The sequence below is a fragment of the Lissotriton helveticus genome, chromosome 3_2 (assembly GCF_964261635.1).
Source record: "Lissotriton helveticus chromosome 3_2, aLisHel1.1, whole genome shotgun sequence".
Lineage (NCBI taxonomy): Eukaryota > Metazoa > Chordata > Amphibia > Caudata > Salamandridae > Lissotriton > Lissotriton helveticus.
The window spans coordinates 33,370,633-33,394,648 of record NC_136062.1 but is presented as its reverse complement, the minus strand read 5'-3'; the positions used below and the strand labels follow the sequence as shown (position 1 = coordinate 33,394,648).

General features: G+C 42.0%; 1 protein-coding gene across 6 annotated transcripts in view; it reads right to left on the bottom strand.

Moving 5' to 3' along the window:
• Window positions 1-24,016, bottom strand: part of ATP8B4 (ATPase phospholipid transporting 8B4 (putative)) — a 4,589,528-nt gene that overhangs the window by 3,538,309 nt on the left and 1,027,203 nt on the right. Inside the window, exon 1 of one of the 6 annotated variants that reach the window (XM_078684776.1) lies at window positions 8,565-8,622. The exons of the other annotated variants lie outside the window; for them this stretch is intronic. The gene's annotated coding sequence lies outside the window, so the exon portion shown is untranslated. Of the gene's footprint in view, window positions 1-8,564; window positions 8,623-24,016 lie in introns of those variants that run through there. 6 annotated transcript variants of the gene reach the window in all.

Below are 24,016 nucleotides of genomic sequence, written 5' to 3'. Positions count from 1 at the left end.
ACAACCCATTAACTATCCGACTATAAAAATGGTTTGGAAGAAGTCCTTGAGCTCGATAGTGACAGTAAAATGTATTGGTTCAAACATGTAAAAATTTGGTTGACTAAGCTCGGATTAACACACTACTGGAACGAGCCTGAATCTCTAAATTCAGCCTCTAAGAAAATAGTCAAACTGTCCTTCTGGTCATATGTGAGCCATGACTCTGTGTATATAAGAACACACGTTCCTCTTACAGAAAAATTCCTTATGGTAAAAAATGAGGTATCCTTTGAACAATTTTTTGATGAAATCCAGCCACCATTGGCCAAATCTTTGTATATAAAATTCAGATATGGAACGCTGAGGACAAAGGTAACCGAGAAAAGTTGGGGGAAGACAGATAATGACTATTGCACTCTGTGCACTAACAACCAAAGGGAGGATATTTTTCATATATTGTTTTTCTGCCCTAGTTATGGTAGGGCAAGGAAAAGATGGATAGTTCCCTTGTGCCGCAATATTGGTTCCACTTCTCATAGGGAAGCTGGCAGGATCTTAAGTACGGACACTAGCCAAGTAATTGTGTTCGGAATCAGCAAATTCTTATTGGCCGTACATTTTATTAGACGGAAACTAACTATTTCATTTTAATCAAGAAAAACTGCTTATCCTGGACTTGTTTAAATTATGAATTATGTCTAGTTAGTTGTACCATCTTAAACTCCTGGCTGTTATAAACCAATTTAATGTTTTTTTTAACTTGTTTTTTAAACATTTTAAATATTTGTTTAATTTCTGTGATAAATTCAAACTATAACTTTGTGTGTCCAAATATGATGAAATGTAGATCTTATAATAGGGTCCTTAATTATAATGAATTGTAAGTTTGATTGTTGTTGTGAGTTGTATTATGTCATGCTTATATTTTATTGTTATCTTTTATGTTGCAAAGCAACGAAATAAAGATTGAACTTGAACTTGACCTCATAAATCGTCGAACACATGGTGGGATTTAAGCACTGGGCATTGAAATTATTATGCCCGCATAACGAGGGAGACAATATAAGAGGTAGGTTGTCAAGACATTCTGGGGACCTAGATCGACTTTTACCCGTGTTGTCTAATGCAGGAGATGGGACATTGAAGGCCTGAAAGACCTTTACCTGTGCCGGGAGTCAGTCGACAGCTTCCAATTCGCTGTACCGGTTATGACAGGGGATAAGGGGGGGAATGAACTGAGGGCCAAACCATTCTCCACTGTACTGATTGCCACCTTGGTGGATCCTCCCAGCTTTTCGATGTATTAAATTCCAACCCTCATCATCACCCCCTCCCCCACTACAAAGATTCAAGTCCCTGTGTACCTCAGGCCTCCTCCCTCCCCTAACCTGGTTAATATCCCTCATCCAACTCCATCCATTATCTGGTTGCTCCACAGGCATATAGAAGTAAGACAGAGGTCTGGCCATAATCGTGGTACCGTTGTTTCGGGAGGCCCCCAAGCAAATATGCTCCACAGTTCGGGGGTCCTCAAAAGTTACTACTATACAATCCCCCTGTATTCTTTTCCTGTTATGTCCCACCCAAGGAACTCTGCCAACCATTAAGATATTACTATAGATATTTAGTGGTAGAGGATAATTGTTGTCTAGCCAGTGGCATACCTTGTTTTTAAGTGCCCAAAAGGGTTCTGTAGTTGAGGTGGCCAGTTCCGGAACCCCTGTCAAAACTATCACATAAGGACAGGCATCTGGCGGTAAGTTAATATTTTGACCCTTCTGGGTTTTATCGTGGTGGACTATATCAGGATTTAAAGCGGGGGTAAGAGGACCATCTGATTTTGTTCGGTTGGTGGGCTCATTTGCTACAGTGGGTTTGGCACATGCTTTGTTGCACTCAGGGTTAGGGAGATTCGGCAGGGGATCTTGGGTGTTGTTTTTTTTACCACTGCTGGACATTTTTTCATTGGCTGGGTTTTGCTAGCTGGAACAGTTGCATGAATTGCCCTTTTAGCATGGTTAGTGGTCTGGGATCTTATGTCCTTGTGTATTTCCTCGAGCTGTTTTTCTATACCGTGAAGCCTTACTTCTAAAGGAGTGAGTAGGGTTTTGATAAGTTTTGTTAAGGTACAAACTATGAAATCATCCTTTGCTTCTATAGCTCCTGTACTACCGGCTATGGTGCTATCTGCAAGGATGTCAGCCAAGGTATTATCCAGAATGGTGTCATCAAGGATGCTCAGGGGTAATTGTGGAGTTACAGATCGATCCTCTTCCGTCCCAGTTTTTTGCCCAATTGATTCCCTCCCCTCCTGTATGCTACCCCTAACACTGGTGCTATCACTAGTGCTCCCTCCCATAGCTAATTTAGCTTTCCTGGCTCCAGTGGTGGTATTAGTGCGCATACATTTGGGAATGGCCCCCTCCCGTTTCCCCCTCTTTTGGTTATTACTGTTCTCAACTTGGGTGTCTACTAATGTGACTACCGAACTAGTTTCCGAAGGGGACGGGGCCTGGGGATCGAGGGACAATAGGTCTTGAAAAGCTGGCTGGTTACAGATAGTATTGTGGACCTCAGCATGGGTCTGCAAAGGATTGGTTGTACTTAAAGTGTTTTCAGGGGTACATGCAGAAGCAATATGGCCCAAGGACGACCTTTTGGCTAGTACAAGGTCTTGAGAGACCCTTCTTTCCATTAATACGATTCCTTGGTCAATTAGGGAGTTAGTGCATATAATAAAATCGTCCAGTGTGCCCGTCAACTTTTTGCCTCCCGCCGCAGACATGCTTCTTGTTTCACGGGTTGTCATTTCCCTTAACAGAAATAACAAGGGAAACAAGAGAAATAACAAACACAAGTCCCGTGTTGAATAAATTGCAGGGTGGCAGCTGGTCGACAGTAATGGTCCCAAACATTGATTACCAAAGGGACAGAAGAAGCTTGGGTATGCTTACAGTTCTGATGTCCGTGGCTTGAGTTTGACATCTAGGGTATATGGCCCAGTCCAGTCTCCTCAGGCCTCTGAGGGCCACAGAGGGCCCGCCCTTTGCCCGGGCATAGCCCGGCTGAGCCCGCACGCGGTCCCGCGTCGCGGGGGAAGGTGTAGTAATTTATGCGCCGGTTGGCGAGCTGGACGCAGGTGCGACTGGAGCCGCTAAGGATGCTGGGAATTGAAGTCCCCCCCCTCCGCTCGGCGGCCTCACAGAGTTGTCCTGGATGCGAGGCGGCGGGAGGCGGGAGGCTGGGAAGCTAGCTGGCTCGGCCGGTGTGGGCAGCGCAACCGTGGACAAGCAGGTACCCAAGTCTTTTGCCAAATGTTGTGCCAGATAGAGAAGGTTCCTCGCTCCGCCAGAGAAGGTGTAGTAATTTATGTGCCGGTTGGCGCGCTGGACGCAGGTGCGACTGGAGCCGCTAAGGATGCTGGGAATTGAAGTCCCCCCCCTCCGCTCGGCGGCCTCACAGAGTTGTCCTGGATGCGAGGCGGCGGGAGGCGGGAGGCTGGGAGGCTAGCTGGCTCGGCCGGTGTGGGCAGCGCAACCGTGGACAAGCAGGTACCCAAGTCTTTTGCCAAATGTTGTGCCAGATAGAGAAGGTTCCTCGCTCCGCCAGAGAAGGTGTAGTAATTTATGTGCCGGTTGGCGCGCTGGACGCAAGTGCGACTGGAGCCGCTAAGGATGCTGGGAATTGAAGTCCCCACCCTCCGCTCGGCGGCCTCACAGAGTTGTCCTGGATCCGAGGTGGCGGGAGGCTATCTGGCTCGGCCGGTGTGGGCAGCGCAACCGTGGACAAGCAGGTACCCAAGTCTTTTGCCAAATGTTGTGCCAGATAGAGAAGGTTCAAATTGGGTCGTAATCTCAGAGACAGCCTGATACATACCAGACCTTGTGTAGTCAAGCCTATGAAGCAGAACACGCTTTGGGGTCTCCCTCTAGTAAAAAGGACATTATCCTTGTGGTGTGTGTGGAGTATGCGCTCAGACCACTGCAACAAAAACCATCAACATAGGCACTGGGAAACCCTGGGTACATAGTCACCATACTAATTGTAATAGTGAGAGAGTATTATATCTCATTACCTGCCCATGCGGATTCAGATATGTGGGCATGACCACCCACAAAGTAAGAATTCGAATATCTGAGGCTAAGAGTACTATAAGGTGCGAGAAGCAGGCAACAAAACTCACCAAACATTTTTGGGAAAATAACAACCAAGCAGACAGCTTGAGCTGGTTAGTCCTGGACAAACTGAACTTGTCCCCTTCGACACCCAACCTGACTAAGAGGTTGCTGAGAATTGAACAGAGTCATGTGTTTAGGCTGGGGAGATCAGGAATAGGGTTGAATGGCAGAATACCTTGATTATCTCTCACCTAACAATCCTTGATTCTTGCCACTAATAACATGCAATAGAAGATAGCACTAATCAGGAGGGTAGGGTAGATGTAGTCCGACATTAGCTACATCGATTTCAATATATTTCAAACATGTTTGATGTTGGGAGTAACCCCATTTTCTGAGTCAGGCACGACAACACAACAAATACATGAGCTGTGACTTAGACATGTGCCATGCATAAGACAAATCATAGTGGGGCAACTTGAAGCCTGTTTGAGCTGAAGTTGTACATACTTTGGCACATGCACCACATATCGTACATGTGTAGATCACATCACACCAATCCTTTGCCACCCCGTGTCTGACATTATGCAGAGTGAGTAATGATTATTTTCCAAGACTATCACTTGGACTATCTGTCCCGGCATCCCACAGGACCATTACCCAGTAAGTAGTCATGTTAGGCATTCCTTGGGATGACAACAGAGGAAGTAGTTGTCAGTTCAGGTACCCCTTCCTGTATAACTTAATGCGATTCAGCAACCTTGGCTGACTTTCCTGTTTCAGTGATTACGCATCAGAAGTTCCACACGAAAGAGAGGTAAGCAGTACCTCTGTCTTTTGGCCCCTGGATTTACATGCTTTTGGTTACACTGACGCCCGATCACTTTTACGCCTCAATCTATTTGAGGTCATTGCTGCGTGATCATTTCTCATATATACGTGCATCCTTAGTACTGGGAGAAGCTATGGAGATAACCACTCTGGCTGTATGCTTGCTTCCTCAACATTAGCTGCTCCAAAACAGGTACTTCAACGGTACCGCACACTCGCGGCATATCGCCTCAGGTTACCTAAAGCTTGCGATCCCCTTTATGCGCCATGATTGCTAATACCTTTACTAAAACATGTCGGTGCTCGTAGCAAAATCATGGATATCAATTATGTACCTATGCACACATATGACATAAAGATCATGGCTCATAGCTAAAGTGTTATGCATTGTTTAACATATCTGTTTTAATGTCTCCCTAGTGTGGATTACGACTTTACAATATGGGCTCCTACTGTGGATAATAAACATCCCTCCTTCTCTCCGCCCTGTGTTGGTAGTATCACTGTATGACCAGCCATTTAGAAAAATTAGTTCAACTATACATTACACTGCATTGAACTGGTCTCGGCTTCTATTGTATTTTATGCTTGTCACTATCATCACATCGTTGATGTGTATCTAATGCCACAAACTTTAACCAACAGGTTGTAGCTGCGTTTGCACCTTAGGCAAATTTGCCAGGGTCAGATGGGTCACGATGCCTGACTATTGCAGATGAGCGAGTCCCACCATAGCAAATGTGCTATTAAATTAAAATAACATACACCATGCCCCCTATAAGAAGAAATACTGTAGATGTTTCTTTGCCTGTTGATGTTGTTTGGCTAAATCGGACCATGGTTAAGAGTGTCTTGATTTTTTACCATGTTGAATTGCCAAATATGGGCTGCTACCTATCATTTTCCTAAACTGATTTAACTGCTTGGTATGTTATTTATGTCCCCTCCCACAGGTCTTACCGGTGAATCCGCCTTCATGATTCCCCAGGATCACTGGCTTTATATTGAAAGCAAATACAACCAATGCATTATTTTGCTTCACTTGTTTAACCACACTTGTCAAGGTAGTAGCTATTCAGCGATCCTGAAGAGAGACACAACACTGCCCAGGTCATTGGCTGAAACATGTCAATCACTATGCAGTACGACTGAATCTAATGATTTCATGAGTACATCTCTGTTTTTAGTCCTAGCACAAAGTAGCCAGAATACAGGTTAAAAGATGAACATTGTGGTTAGTTTTAACTCACCAATTCACTTGCACTGCACCCCTCACGACACCCTGTAGGCTCACATTGGGTTTTAGTAATAGCCCCTCCATTAAAACATCCCTGAGCTTCTCCATCGCAACGAGGGGACAGTAGCCTGCTCCAAGACTAGGCTTCATTGTGTGAGGAGGAGTCCCAATGATGAAGCATGGCACCATTGGTGGGTGAGGGAAACCGTCCTTTAAAGGGATACCTCCCTGTAAGCTAGTCCCCATTTTTGCAGTCTTGCACCTGATTAGACCAGAGGGCCCTGTGTGTATTGAGATTCAGATGCTCCTGCCAGAACCTGTTACTCGTCAGAGCCAACTTGCACAGCACTATTTTCCTTAATGAACCTGTGATGTATTCTGTGGGTTGCTGCCCTTCTAACTCATCAATATGAAGTGGTTCAAGCAGTGGTGGGGGTGCAGACGCAACCTGGATGCAGGTCCATAATTCAGTCTTTCAAACTACTGACAAGGAGCTAATCACCCCTCCATTCAATGATTTCTCCTGCAAGGTTTGTACAAGGCTCCCAACCTCTAATTTGAGGTGTGTCACGGTTCCTTTAGGAAGCTGTGGGTATGCCTAGGACTGCAAGATCCTGTTACTGACATCCAAGCCTTACTATTTTAAAAGGATCATAACCAAATATCATCACTGCTTCTTGAGTCTAATCTAGACTACAGCCCCACATCCAGTCTTCTACAACCTGCCTCTTGTTCGTGCTATGGCTATCTTAAAGGTACTTTCTCTCTAACTCTAACTTCAGACCCTTTGATGTCTTCTGGACCAAAGCAGTGGTTTTCTTAAATGTACTCTGTGTGAACTGTAAAAATGTAATCCAAGAGATATAACAAACTACTGCAAAAAGTTAACACTAATTCTTTTTGTAAATTTTTTCTTTTCACCTTCCTACAAGCCATTATCATTTTTTACAATTCTGTACTACTACTTTCCACATCTACCGGTCTTTCAGTGCTGATCCTGAAAATGGAAGGTGATATTAAGCTGAACATCCTCACTCACTTCATTTCCACCAACACCAAACTATCCTTTGACCCACCATTGGAGTTCCAAAGGGCACAGAGTATCTGGCATACAGGCCAATCATCCAAAGACGACTGGAAACAATTTATAGCCTTCTTGTATGGCATTAACAACTGAGGAAAATGATCATCAAGGCAAAAAAGCATGGTTCATTGTCTTTGAAGAACACAAGATCTTTATAATGCAAGACTTGTCAGAGGAGACTGTGGCTAAATGGAAGTCGTTCCCACACCTCAAGCATCTGGGAATCAGATACAGCCTCCTGGATCCAGCTACCATGCTGATCACCCACACCCATAACAAATGCAAAAAGAACAGTGCTTATTTCCAGTCCAGGGAGGACCTGGATTGGCAGTTCGGGCTGGACTGTTTCCATAAGGGTGAAAAACACAATACTACCCTAGGATCTTGTGTACTACTACACCGTTCTTAAGGTCATCAGATAAGCATCATTCACACCATTGTACATTCAAACTATGGGATATTGCAATTCCTTAAAGACAGACCCCCTTGAAGTATTGAAAATGTTCAAGCAAAATAAGCCCACTGAGATTCAGGTATAGCGCGTACAAAACTATTTGTTTATTAAAATAACAGATACAAATATTTAAAAACACAAAGACCAACCCTCCAGCTCCTAGAGTTAGAGTCAATACAATTCCTTGTCCTCTAATTTAAAAACCAGCATACATATACAATACAAGACATACAATGACAATGCATAATGCGAAAAACCACACAATTTAAATCTACAAGAGGAAACCCTATTGACACAGGTAAAATTCCGTTGTTGATGAAGGTCCAATTCTATTATTAAAGGGAGGAAACCAGGTAAGAGCCCTGATTTTATCCTTATGGTTACTCCCTGTTGGATTCCTTGTACAAAAGTAGCGCCGACACGGTTTGGTGGTATAAGGGAAATATATACAACCACCTTCTTCAGGACTAAAAGTTAACGGGATATTACCCCTCCAGCTAGAAAAAATATATATATACATATACAACATTTAGTAAATAACCACAACACATATGTATAAGATGACATAACAATACAATGTGACATCTCATTACAGTTAAAACACATTTAAAAATTATTGAACAAAGGAGAAGGACAATATGGGAAAAGCCACGTTCATTCAAAATGAATTCCTAGTTTTACAGTATGCCTCCTAAGCATTCAAATTTCCAAAGTATTAGTTCAAACAATGCTCAGCACTATATCTCGATCCCTTAGACCATTGGGGACCTCCCCCCTATTTTACCCTCAAGGGAACCATTTTCCTATCATTCACAATACTAATACTCATGTAAAAAAGGATCTCACATTAACACTCACCAGGTTTTCGAAGTAATCAACAACCAGCTATCCGTTCTCACTGTCACACTATTTCTTCACAAGCCATACAGGTGATGAATAAAACTGAGCTGGAAGAATGAAACAGAGAACCAGGCTCTGTGTTAGGTTGGAAACTTCCAATTGTTTAGACAGAAATTGCTATACATAAGTATCTGTTATTGGCCTTTCACATGTATTCTTTAATAAGAACACGCCCTAGGGTAGGGGCCCTTCAGGATTGTAGTTTCCGTTTTCTTTGTTCCATAGGGTTTCCTCTTGTAGATTTAACTTGTGTGGTTTTTCGCATCATGCAATGTCATTGTATGTCTTGTATTGTATATGTATGTTGTTTTTTAAATTAGAGGGCAAGGAATTTTATTGACTCTAACTTTAAGAGCTGGAGGATTGGTCCTCGTGTTTTTAAATATTTTTATGTGTTATTTTAATAAACTAATAGTTTGGTACGCGCAATACCTGAATCTCAGTGGGCTTATTTTGCTTGACCATTTTCAATACTTCAAGGGGGTCTGTCTTTAAGGAATTTCAATATCCCATAGGTTGAATGTATTACGGTGTGAATGATGCTTATCTGATTAACGTAAGAATGGTGTAGTGGTACTCAAGATCCTAGGGGAGTATTGTGTTTTTCACTGTTATATAGTGCTTGATTCTGGTCCAGGGAGGACCTGGCTTGGCAGTTCGGCCTGTACTGTTCCAATAAGGAAAAGGATCAAGACTGATTAGCATATGGCTGGATCCCTCCTGGGGTGGTGTGGTGAGCACAATAATGATGGATTAAACCCAGATCCTTGTGACTGTGGGTGAATGTTTGCATTGTCCAGCATTCCGTCCATCAATTGTTTCTTTTGCGTTTGTTGCCCTAAGTGGGAAGGGTATGCCCAGACGTGGGTCCCGTGATGACTGCACCACTAGATTCAAGCTAGCCTGACTGAAGAAGGGTGATGCCCTGAAACCGGTCCCAGGATGCCGGTTTACGGTCCAAGGAGGACCTGGCTTAGCAGTTAGGGCTGGGATATTTCCTTAAGGGACAGGGTAAAGACTGATTTGATTAAGGCTAGGTCCAACCTGGGGTGGTGTGGTGAGCAAAAGAATGATGAATTAAACCCAAATCCTTGGGACTGGGGGTGAATGTTTGCACTGTCTAGCATTCTGTCCATCAATTGTTTCTTTTGCATTTGTTGCCATAACTAGGAAGGGTATGCCGGACGTGGGTTCTGTGCTCACTGCACCACTGGATTCAAGCTAGCCTGACTGATGAAGGGTGGTGCCCTGAAACCGATCCCAGGATGCTTATTTCCTGTCCAGGGAGGACCTTGCTTGGCAGATTGGGCTGGACTGTTCCCATAAGGAACAGGGTCAAGAGTGATTTGCATATGGGTGGGTCCAAACTGGGGAGGTATGGTGAGCAAAAGAATGATGGATTAAACCCAGATCCTTGTGACTGGGGGTGAATGTTTGCATTGGCCAGCATTCCGTCCAAAACACACTATATACCTCAAGGGTGGAAACAGACATATTTTGCCTCAAATAAAGGCATATGAACCTAGGGGAAGCAGGGAGACTGCACGCCCTACAGATGAGACAACAAGAGGCTGACCACGCCGCCATCCTCCACCCTAACAACGTCACCCCCACACAAGCCCTTTCACATGCTAGATACTTTCAGGGCCTTCAATGAGGCACTATGCTCCTCAAACGTCTCCAACATCCACGGTGTCATTCATGACTTTCTCTCACGACATGCGCTCCTGACACTCATCCCTGACCAGAGACAAACTCTTGAGGTTTACCTAAGTGAGGATGAGGTCAAATCTGTGATTGATAGCCTCACAAAAAGCACATTTCTAGATATCGATGGATACCCTATCGAGTACTACAATGTAACCAGTGACAATGTGGCTCCTTTAATATGTAGAGTCTTCAAGAAGTCCCAACCACCCAAAGCCATTGTGACCGAGAACAAAATCACCAAGATCACACTCATACATAAATAAGGGAAGGATGCACTGAATTACGCCAGCTATGGGTCCATATCACTACTTAATGTGGAAACAAAGATTCTGGCTAAAGTGCTGGTGAATAGACTAAACCTGGTGCTCCCTTACCTTATTCACAGAGGTCAGGTGGGCTTTGAGACTCATCGGACTCCGCAATACACCTCCATTGTCACACGGCCTCTGGTGGGAACGCAATGACATCAACAAGAAGCTGCCAGTCTCACTCGATGCTGAAAAGACTTTTTATAGGGTAAAATAGGCTTACTTGCTTCAAGTCTTGCAGAGGGCAGGAATGGGACCGAAATTCCTCTTGCACATGCAGAGGATGTATGAGCACCCCATGGCCAGGGTCACATGCAATGTTAACACATCACTAGTAGTCAATATTAATAGGGTCACTAGCAAGACCTGTCCCTTGTCCTCTTGTCGTTCATCTTGGCTCACCTGACATGCACAGTATACCAATGCCAATGCTGGGGACACACATAAAATATCATATGACATTCTGGTGACCATAAAGTAGCCACCCCCCTCATTAAGGTCTCGCATAGCTCTGATCTGCTACCAATCTCCCATATTGGGTTAGAAAATGAATAGGAATAAGGTTGAGGCATTCAATTTTAACCTGCTACAATATAGAAGCAAATCAAAGCGTACTCGCTGGGACGACTGAAGGCTGCACGAGCAAACACTCGGAAGGCGGTAAAACGGATGACAACAAATAATAAGGGATAATACGGACACGATTGGGAGAGAAAAACTAACAAAGACAAGGAACTATTTGGGGGAACCAGGACGGAATTACAACCGGTTAAAAGATAACACTAACCATAACGATGAAACAGCCCTGAGGAAGTCGCGGCCATCTGCCATGAGCGACGAGACATATGTTGGCTAAAAAAGAACTAAACAAGAACATGAAAATAAACCTAACAAATACAAAGAAAGACATGAATTGTTATCCGATATTTATGTAATACATGTTGACAGTGTGTGCTGGGGAAACCAATTTTTTTATACAAGCAAATCAGACCTCTTCAAATTAGGCCATTTTAATATTTCACTATGGAGTAAAGTACAGCTGATCAAATGCAATGCCTAGGTTTAACTACCTCTTTTCCTTTGCCCCACTGCACATTCCCCACCACATGATGGTGGCTATCGATGTCTTCCTGAAAATGTTCCTTTGGAGGGGGTCGGATACCACACGAAAATAATAGAAAATGGCACGCCACAACAAAAGGGGAAGACCTAAGTTGGCACATATGCCCACTTACTGGCTAGCATTATATCTAGATCACATAAGATACATCTTGCATGAGTCTCTGGACAGGCCTCACTTGTGGCACTGTCGCTGTTCGAGCACTTTACACAAGAAACCCCACTCGAATATATGATGATACATCGCATGCATTTACAACACAGCTGTTACAATGCAAGTGTTGTTACAATGTGTTGCTCTCACATCGCAAACTTTTACAACGCATATGCCTTTACCATGCATGCCATTACACCGAAAAGGCATGCGTAGTAAAGTCATACACTTAGTAAAAGTGCTTAAGTTAAGTAAATATATATAGCTATATCTATAGATATAGATATATATATATATATATTATAAATATTTATTTTTATATACATATTTTACCCTAAAATTACCCATACCTCCCTGAAATAGAACTCTTACCCTGGTCACCCCAATACCCATACAACCTAAGATCCTAAAATTAACCTTTCCACCCCAAAACCCAAACCCACCCTGAACCCCAAAATTAACTCTGGCACCCTGAAACCGAAACACACCCTTAACCCCAAAATTAACCCTTGCACCCCAAACCCCAAACACCCTGAACCCTAAAATTAACCCTGGCACCCAAAACCCAAACCCGCCCTGAACCCTACATTTACCCCTGACACCCCAAAGCGCATACCCACCCTGAACCTCAAAATTAACCCTTCAACCCCAAAACCCAAACACACCATGAACTCTAAAATTAACTCTTGCACCCCCAAACACACCCTGAACCCTAAAATGACCCCTGGCACCACAAAAGCCAAACCCACCCTGAACCCTAAAATTACCTCTGGCACTCAAAAACCCACACACACACTGAACCCTAAAATTACCCCGACACCTCATAACCCATACCAACCCTGAACCCCAAAATTACCCCTGACACCCAAACACACCCTGAACCCTAAAATTACCCCGGCACCCCAAAAACCCAAACTCACCACGAAACCTAAAATTAAACCTTACACCCAAAACACAAACGTACCCTGAACCCCAAAATTACCCCTCGCACCCCAAAACCTAAACACACCCCAAACCCAAAAATTACCCCTGGCACCCGATACCCATCCTGAACCCTAAAATTACCCCTGCACCTCAAAACCCATACCCAACCTGAACCCTAAAATTACTCTTAGCACCCCAAACCCGATACCCATCCTGAACCCTAAAATTACCCCTGGCACCCCAAAACCCATATCTACCCTGAACCCTAAAATTACTCTTAGCACCCCAAAAGCCATACCCATCCTACACCCTGATATGACCCTTACTACACCAAAGCCCAAACCCACCCTGAACCCTAAAATTACCCTTGCTACCCCAAAACCCAAACCCACCCTGAGCCCTAAAATTAACCTTGGCACCCCAAAATATATAACCCTACACCCCCAAACCCATTCTAAACCCTATACTAACTTTATACTTACATGTAAAACACATATGCCTTTAAAGGAATGTGTGGTAAAAGCATATGCATTTTAATGCCATACGATGTAATGGTAGATGCATTGTTTTAACTGCGTTGTTATGGCAACGCTTTGTAACAAACGCGTTGTAAATGATGTTTCCCTCACATCTCATAGCCGGTCTTGCATGCTACTGCCTATGCTTGGTAAGTTCCTAGGTATTGACCCAAGATTCCACGATCATGCCCCAGTTTGGAGAACCCTTTTGGAAGGAGGGGAGATTTCAATAGAGATGACAGGCCCTCAACTTGCTTAAACAATCTGAATTCATTGATGCACAAAACTCTAATCTCTCTGGGTCGCACAGACACTCATGTAAACATGATATAGTCCCCAATCTTCTGCGCATACACTCATAGAGCTTTCCAGTTAAATACGGTTAAAGTTCACCCTGACCTAATTTTTGAAGACTGATATCATTGCACCAAGTGTGGGTCCATAAAACAAGGTCTGCTCTTCCCATGAGCAAAATGGACTGTTTTCCACCAGAACCTTCAAATCTTTTGATAAGACATGGGAAGTTCTAGTTGAAAAGACATCTAATATTGTCTAAAAGTAAGCGCGCAAATGGGGTTACACAGATCACTATCCGCGTACAAAAATGGAAAATCAACGTGTAGGCTAATGACATTAGACTCAAAAGGCTTGGCTTAATGTTTGAATTATTTTAAGGGCAAACATCCATTTTACAATAGACAATGCCTTAGCAAATATAATCACTCATACAGTGCCTTGTTTGTGGCAGATGAGGTATAGCCCACGGAGAATCAGTTAATCCCAAATAATCCATATGAATACAACATCCTTTTTGTTTTGTTCTTTTTTCATCGATTACTCAGAGAAGTCCAAATTACAAGTAGTTCAGAGACAATCGTACATCTAAATTCAGATAAAAATATAAATACATGCCACTTGTAAACTTGTAATATACACAGTATAAAAAAACACAATTTCATCATTATTTACAATAATGTAAACACATATACATGGATTTCTAAAAGGAAGCTGGGTTGAGACATCCCTCTCGACTGCCTTACGATGGGCTGAAGTGTTATTTTATAAATGAATACTAAAATAGCTACAGACAGCCAGCTCTAAGCCTAATGGGGCTGTCAGTATTGTTTTTCCATTTTGACATTGGCGACCAAATGTTTTCCCCCAGCTTCCTAGCTTGGCTGCCTGCCGCTGCATGCATATAGAGCAGTCTCTTGATTGCATACCCCCCCCAGCAGCAGTGCTAAACATATCTGAAACATGGGGGGCTCAGGGTCCTTCCAGCTGGTGGAAATTATTATCCTAAAAACAGCTACACAGACAAGTGCACAATACATCTGGGCAGTGTCCAGGCCACTACAGCTATCATAGCCCAAAATCATCAGAGTGGGGCTCAAGTTAATGCTGTGCCCAAAGAAACCTTCCTAGAAACACACCAACCCATTCTTCAGAGGAAGTCATCTGGCACAGTCATAAAACATATGTACTATTGTGGCCGGCCCTTTCCCACACCTTGGACACTTATTATCTGTTCTCGTGCCCCAATCGAACAGCTTGGCAGGGGTAAAGTACTAGTTAAATAAATCATTATAATGCTGCACCTTCAAACTTGTTGATAAGAGAATCTTTGCGGTTAATGACATTGCCATATCAGTCATGAGGATTACCTAGCTTCCTTGCCCAATTTGCCTGTTTTTTCTAGATCAGGCAAGCTGTCAAGCAATACACTATAAATGTTCTTTATTCTACTGTTACTACGAACAATTGCCTCTACTAAAGGAATTTTACCTAGAGCTATAGCTGACCTGAAGGCGGTGATAATTCCCGACTTGCACGTATTTAAAATATTGATTATCAGGGATTCCAAACCCTTGCTGCAGTTGGGTAAAAGTGCAGATCTGATTTAGAGAATAAAGATCCCCTATTGTTGTCAAGCCATGCTGTTCCCACTGTCTTCCCTTGGTGTCATAAAAAGGGACAGAAAAAGAGTGGATCGCCACAGAGGTGTCCATCGGCAAAACTTCAGGATCGCCATAACTTTACGCACTTTACTCTAAATTTTCCAACGTTATGTACTGCCTAAAATCAAACTTTCTTGTAATAGCATTTTTCTAGTTGACACAGCAGTAACCCATTTAGCCTTTTTCCCTACAGCCAACTCATATATCGTTGGTAATCTACAGTGGCTTTCATTATCTATCTCTTCGTCAACAACCATGGTAAATAAAATAGGCATTTGATGTAAAAGCGCCACCCAATATTTAGAATGCAATATTTGGAATAGACAGCCCACACCGACCCTATGGGAGAGTCAGATATTTTAATGACCATCACACCTTACCATATTGTCAAATGGAGTTTACAAAAATGGATTCCTGTGTTCCATTTTTAAAATTGATACCTCTACAGAAACGGGATTGACCAGAAAGGTATGAAATCTTTGGAAGCATTGTCATCCTTAAAAACATTATCCTGGCCGATAATGGATACATGTAGCCCATTTATTCGCTTCAGGTCTGTAGATATTGTCCTTATCAGAGGATTAAAGTTAAACTTGCCTATTGTGTCTACCTGTGGGCTAATATGTATATCCAGATACATTGCTGTGTCCACGTGCCGAGGATCTTTAAAGGCAAGGCTATCTGTGGAAATGACTTGCGTTTTCCCTTTGTTCAGGGAATAACCCAGAAGCTTGCCCAAACATTTCGGCAATGAGTACAGCTTCCCTGATTGCTCCTGCAGGGTGGGTGGTGACAATGGCGATGTCGTCAGCATATGCTAACACCTTGGTCTCAAACCCTTCGCATATAACAGGCTTTATCCCTTGATTATTTAAGATCTTCTCTATCAGGGGATTTATCTATAGGGCAAACAGGATGGGAGAACAGGGACATCCCTGCCTAGTCCTCCTTGACATTATGTTTTCCAATTCTTCACCCAATTAGCTGCAACCGTGCACCTTGATTGGAGTACATGGCTTTAATGGTGGTGATTATTTGGGGTCAAAGCCTTTTAGTTTGAGCATCCCCCACAAGAACCTCCAGGCAACCCAATCAAATGCCTTCTCGGCATCGAGGAGGATCATAGCCATCTGGCCCCGTCTTGGAATTGATGTCTTATAAGATCAATTGTCCCTTTGCCTGGAATGAAACCATGCTGCCAGAGCAAAATCAGACGACCTATAACCGTCTCCAGCCGGCTGACCAAAAGTTTGGAATATATCTTGGTATCCGAATCAATCAGACATATTGGCCTATATGAAGCTGGATTATCAAGTGGTTTGTCAATCTTAGGAAACATGATAAAATCCGTATCTTTCCAAGACTGTGGCGCAAGACCAATGATGAGTTGTACCCCCAAGAACAAATCCAATAGTATGGGGGCTATCAAAGTTTGAAGTAACTCATAATTCTAGAGGGTAGATTGTGCAAAGGTGATAGGAACTCCTCAAGTGTAAAGTCCTCCTCTAGCTCATTCCTACCAGATTGATCAAGAATAGCCTCAAGTTCCGCCTCTGTTACTACTTGAGAAATATCCAAGGATGCCCGCCGTCTTCCCTATACAATAGCTGATAGTTTTTTCGAAATACCCTTAGTAGATCTCCTTAATTGAGGATACCAAGTTTCTAGCTATTTTCTGCTGTGTTTGCAACGCTAGCCTTTTCCCAACTAATTCTTCATACTAATATGGTTCGTTGTTATGCAACTGATATTCTTCAGCTGATCTTTAAATGAGCTAGCTATTCATTTCAGCTTCTAAATCAACAATTTTAAGCTGAGTTCATAGCGCCCCATCCCCCTATACTATCAGAGTTGCATGCTCTTCCTCAGCCAGCTCCCTAAATAGCCGCTCATTTTCTACCAAGCGAAGCCTCTTTACACAGGCGACAAAGTTAATAGTTTCACCCCTTATGCCAGCCATGAAGGCATCTCAGAGTATACACTTTGCAGTGCTATATCTGTTAATGTCAAAAACCTCCTGTGCCCAGTTCTTAATGTGCTAAGGCATAAGCTGAGGCCATTTTTTTTGTGGCATCCATTTGCATTAGCCATGTGTTAGACATGTGATTCTGCCATCTTCACTGTTGCTTGCCTTTATATTTTGCTTGAGTCATCCACTGTAGTTAACTCCTTCAGTCCTGAGCCAGAGCACTGAGCATGCTCAGAAAGGCCAGAAGCTGCTAGAATGCACCTGTTTTAGAATGTAACTGTCAGGCTATTTCAACTGAGGTAAGCAGTACTATTTCCCCTCCCACATTGTTCACCAAGCAATTTCTGTCTGCCCATGTTAGTCAATAACTATTCCTGTATATGTCTGTACCTCCTCTTGGAGTCTCCATGCTTACTCAGTGGTAAATAGGGTATAAAAGGCCCTTGGTTTCTGTATTTCAGGGACTACCTCATACCGTGCCTGAGGGTGTTGTATTGATGTAGTCCCACTTATGAGTGATTAATAAATTTGTTATTTGATATTCCAGCTTCAGTGCCAATTTCTATATGTTGGTGTAAGGACGACTGGACAGATAAGGGTGAACCCCTGCACCAGTGAGCCCCTAAAAAGGCACATTTTCCCACAAATTGGTGCCCGAACAGGTACTCATCAGAGACGCTGCCATCCGAAAGAGCCATCTTGACGGAGGAATGGATTCTACTGAGGAGGTATCCTGCACGAGGAAACCCTTTGTTTTTGCAGACCGACGTGTTTTCCGGCTTTCCTATTCTGACCCTCCAGGTGATGGCCGGTCCTGACTGAGATCTCTTTTGGCGTAAGTATTGCAGTGACCATTAGGTCAACCCAGAGCTTGGCAGGCGGAGGCTGGAGACTTTTATCATTTATTGAAATTCGTAAGTAGAGATACTGAGCGCTCTGGAGTGTCCTGCCAGGCCATTTGGTAATTTGATCTCTTCTTGTAAAGGCTTTGGGTTTTACCCTATCTTGTTTTGGATGGGCCTGCAGACCCCTTTCATAGGCATACCTTATGATTTGGTAGAGACACAGAGTGTTTGTGAACACTCTGCCAGACCAACTGGTAATTCGGCGTATTTTGGAAAAGGTCTGAGGCTAGAGCCTGTCTTCTTTGGTAAGGTCATTGAAGCGGCCAAGATTCTGGTTTTATTTGTTTGTTTATTGCAATAAACAAAGGCAGGTAATGAGGAGATTTGTGTCTCTATTTTTTACACTTGAAATAAATACTATTTGATATAATATTATATTTTATTATAATGTTTTTGGCATGCCTGCTCCTAGCACACTTCGTAGAATGTGTTGCTGTCTTGGAGGTACCAATATTGATCTAAAAAGTAATCAGTCGGCTCCCCTAGAGGGGACACTTAATAGTTTTATGTATATCAAATATAGTATTTCTTCCATAAATGTATAGTACACTATGGAACAAATATATGAAAAAGGATCCTGATCTACGATGGCCAGTAAGTGGGTCATGTGATTTTAAAAAGACTATGTTTGATTGTGTACAAGTGTAGGGATTTTTCTCCTTATGATATTTGTAACATGTAACAGTCTTTGGGCTGTTTACTTGTCTTGGTGCAGTATCTGGACTGCTTTTGAGAGCTCTTTTGTTTGTAAATATGATTTACAATTGGGTTTGTTTGGGTGCAGTATGTGGGCTGGCATTTGTTTTTTTTCTAGTGTTGATTTGTGGGTTGATTTTGTGTTTGAGTGTCTATGAGGTTTGTGGACTGACACCGGTGGTAATGCTTGTGAAGTACTTGTTTGAGTGAGTACCGACTGTGTTCTATGTGTAAGAATGGCTTGCCTTTGTAAACTGTGTTGTGTGTTCTGAGTGTGTGGCCCCTTCTTGAAAAGGTCTGGAATGAGCTCAATTTGGTTTGTTGTCTTCATTGTGTTCTGAAGATGTCATTGGAAGAATTACACTTTAAATTTTAAAGAATGAATTATAGAAAATATGTTCAGTAACTGCATGCTACTATGGAAAGCAAAAGCAGTAACAAAGTATAGATGTGTGAACATTCAATTATTATATTGCCACAATGGTAAAAAAAAAAAAATAGAATTAAAACTTGAAGCAGAATTGCTTAGCGTTCAATATAAAAAGAGAAAATGTTATCTCAAACAAATAAAGTGCTTTGAGACCTTTGGGTATAGCAAGAGCTGTATAATGTTAAAACTAATTTTACCTAGAAAAAAAGGCACTCAATAGGGAAAAGTAGGCCTCACAGAGAAAAACAAATTTGTGTGCTTTATACAACTAGGACTTAACAAAATTAAATATAGATGCCCAATATCTTATTAATACTGCCTATCAGCTGTAAAAAACGTTACAGCACTATCCTCAGATAAATCATATTAAATATTAAAAGGCATTCACATTATATGATTAATTGGTTGCTGCTAAAATAAAAGTGTTGTTCTTTTACCACACTGCCAACAATAGATTTTGACTGGTTTGGAATGCCTGTTTTTTACTGAGCCTCATTCCCAGCACCAGAAAGAGAGCTTTTAACAGCTGCTCAAAGCTGTCTGTCCAAAGGAAGCTGTCTGTCAGAGTAGAGGGAGGTAATGAATGGTTTATCAACTTTTAGGGGTCTCTGTGAGGATAGTAGATCACAGCACATTGCTGTCATATTGGAAACAGATGGCAATGTAAGGGGCCCTGTGCCATTAAATGTCAGACAGAATTTATCAGTCCTAGAGCAGAAGGTCTTTGCTCCTGAAAAAGTTAAGAAGATAACGTGCCTGTTGGTCATAAAACACAGCTGAGTAAATAACAGGCTTTACCCAGGCACAAGCTACAAATAAACGCTGTGACAACTAGGTTTTAAGTTAGTACAAAATGGCATAAAAGCATGTGCATTAAAGACTACTAATTTTGAAAGTTAGAAATACAGCTTCATTATTTTGGATAAAAGAGAGAAAGGATAAAAGTAAGCACCTTCTTTCTTGTTGCTTTTCTAAAAAGCACATTTGTGGATCTGATGGTAATTAATTACTGTTTTAAAAAAAATAAGTGAAACAAACTTTCTATGTTTCAGTAAAGCTTCTGTGTTTACCAGTTTTGTAAGTGTTATAAATAAATGTATTTAAAGGCAAAAGGAAAGGCATAAGGCTTGCTTTTCATATGTAGAAACAACAAGAGGGTTAGTAATCATTATTCAAAAAATGACTACTTAAAAACATTGTTAAAAGTCATTGCACTAACATAATGTTTGCATTATTATGACCTTTATAATGCCTAATAACTCAATTGTGAAAATGTAATAACATTTAGCAGCGTAGAAAATTACCCTGTGCAGAGTGTGCATTAAGATTTCAATGTCTAAATGGTTAAGTATGTTGTTACACTAAATTAAAAAGGTGAATATTAGTATATCTAACAATGCAAATATTACTGTCTCTTAGTGACAAACTTAAAATGTAGTATGGCCTAATGGCTGCAGTGTCAAATACAAAGGTTATTCAAAATTATGCAAAGAGTAGTTGTACAGACATGTGAATTACATTGTGAGCCTTTATACAGGCCTTTATGCACAAGAATTCTGGGCGCATTATGGCATTATGAAAACTAACATTTTGAGCAATTTCTTTAGATGCTAGAAAACACATTGCGCAGGAATAAAAAAAATAAGACAGCAAAAGTTACATCCTACTTTTAAAATATCACCACCGGAGTCAGCCCCTAAGTCTTGTTTCTCGAGAGTTACTTGAACTGTGAGGACCACAAGGGGATAGCCTTGCTCAGACAGAGGACAACAGGTGTAAGGGTCAGAGGCCAAGTTATGTATTTAGAACTGACCAGCACTACTGAAAGCAAAATGTCCATGCAGGGAATTTTTGAGAATTTTTTTAATCTGAGGTTATCCACTGGACAGTGTGTGATTTCCACTTTTAGGGGCCTACATTAGACTATGAAAGCATCACAGCATTTCCTGATGTGTACATGTACAAATATAATTGTGAAAATGCAATTGCACATTTAGTCTATAGCCCTTGTAATAATAATAATACAAATAAATAAATAAACAGGGCTGTGTTTGATTGAACAGGGAACATATTCCTTTTCAGCAGATTTGCTTCTATTTTTGTCTACAGCAAATAATAGGTGTTAAGGAAACACACACTCCAGTGCCACTTGTTCTAAATAGGAAAACAAAGATATAATACCTGCTTGTAATGTTGAAGAGTAGTTTAACAAATTCATTCCTTTGTATTAATTACATTTCCTGATTCTAACATTGTAGGATAAAACACTACAGGTAATGTAAACTTTGCTCTAATGATGTCTGAGGCTAAAATGTCTATCACCAGGGGGACAAAGTTCCTAAGGGCAGGTGCAAAAGTCACCAAGCCCTAACAAAGACAAATCAGAGAATAAAAGAATTCCTAGATTGGAGAACCACTCAAGTGATGGGAAGACCACTCCTTGTCCTCTGTTGCCCTCACACACCCCGAAAGGTGTCATGCTTCATCATCGGGCGGTTGCTCCTCGTAGGGCCGCGCTGCAAATCCCTAGGGGCCCCCGAAGGGTCACTTTAACGGAGATCTTTTAGAAACAGCCGGATGGTGCATGTCCAATTGGCATCCTTGATATGGATTTCCCTAGCATTTACCTCCTACAAGTCTATTTGTGCCCAGCTGCCAAAGGGGGTAAATATTGCCGACAGAAGGTCACCTGCTTAGGTTACCTACTGTTGAAGGGGGGTAGCTCCAACTATCTCTCTTTATTGGGCCCGTCTAAGCTGTCTAGGAACGGCCATGAGACAATTGGTTGGGCTTGCTTTAGTCATTCATTTTACAGGATGCTGTGAATATGTTCTTAAATAAATAGAAACAAAGCACCTCAACTGCAATTCTAATTGGCTATTAAGTAATACTGTCTATTTGAACAAATTGTTAGAATTAACAAAATGAATAAATAAATACGCCATGTTACTGCCCATCCTGTCTGTAAACTGATGAGATTAGATAAGAAAGAAAGGATGGGTAGAATAGTATGATGTTCCCTTATTTGACCTTTAAGGGGAACTATATGTTGGAGTTTTTTGTTCCAAATTCCCAGGTTGCTACACCATTATTGTTGATGTTATTACAGCACTACATAAGTCGCAGAGGCATCACAAGTCCCTCATTAGTTAGTCCATATAATCGAGCTGACAACCCTTGCTAGAGCTGATGAATAGGTTTCTCCCCTGAATATGATATTACATGGCCAAGATCATGAAACGTATGATACAAATGGTTCACAATGCTTGGAAAGAAGCCCATATGCCCTTAGCACACATTTTTAAGAACAAAATGTCCTTCTGCTTGTTTTCTTGTCTAGCACAAACAAGCTCTGTTGGAAAATTCATGTACCTACTAGGTTATGTATAATTGATCAGTTATTAATGTAATATGGATCTCTGTTACATTCATAGTTTTAGAGTTTCCCGCTACACCCATAATATGAGAGCATGGCCATAAAGGGCAAAACATGGATGTGCTTATACAAGGAAAATAATTTGAGAGGTGTCTGTACTTTTGCACAATAGTGAAAGTTCACAAAGTAGAAGCTGTATCGTGAAAAATAATAGTTGTTTTGAAATTCCTTTTCTTTGAGGTTCTTCAAAAAAATAATATAGGGGCGTTTTTTAAATAAAATATCCTTTTTGTTTGATTATTTGTATGTTGTGTCTAAGGATTTCTGTTCTGTTTACTAACAGATATTTGCTGCCTTACAACCATTGCCAGAGAGGTCAGAACATCAGATCCAACCAGGGAACCAGCACACAGGTTGCTTGGAACTATAACAGACATGAAGGTGGAAGACCAGAAGAAGCGTGTACCCCTACCACTGTTGGATAAATCTTGGGTGAAAGACGGGGTCACAAATCAGGATGGAAAGTTAATCCTTTGCTTTGTTCCAGATTTGTTATGCCCAGCTGAGAGAGGCACAGACTGATAACAAGAGCAAGGAGGTTTTCGCTGAGGGGACACCCTCTGAAAGAAGGGTTGCTTCGGATCTGTGCATCAGGCCTCTGAGTTCTGGTCCCCAAGTGAAAGCAACTCTGCACCTTTGTTTTTTGATAAGGAGGTGCCTGGGCACTCTGGGTACAATCTGTGGCCCTGACGAAAGAGCAGTGCACCAGCGGAGCAACACAGGAGTTAGGAAAGGACTTGAGTTTAGGATACAGGTGAGGTGTCTCTTGTGCCTGTTAGATAGAGTAAAGAATACTGGTGCACTGCCTGAGACACTGGACAGTATCGTTGAGGGTATTTGCCCTGGAGGGTGATTTCCCTATCCTAAAAGAAAAACTTTTTACTTAGCCTAGGTCGTGATTGTTGTTCTGGGTTGCAAGTTGTACAGCTCCACGTGGGAGAAGTGAACACCTGATGAAGGATAAGAGCCTGCCTGTGAGGCTCAGACAGACACAGGGAGAAGACTCCCCTCTGGCTGGTTTTACAGTGGCTTTAATTTCCCAAGAACTTTTTTTGTTAGCAATGTACCCCTTAGGTCATCCCATATTTGGAGGAAGAGCGCCCCTTTGCGGCTCCTAGTACTAATTCCCATGGCCCAATTTGGTCCTCCTGGTCCCCCCAAACATAGATTGTTTTTGTGACAATATGTGTATTTGCTTTATTTTTTGTATTTGGAATACTGTTTGGTCTGTAAGAAAAATATTTTGTGCACACTTTGATAAATACTACTCCGCCCCTCCCCCC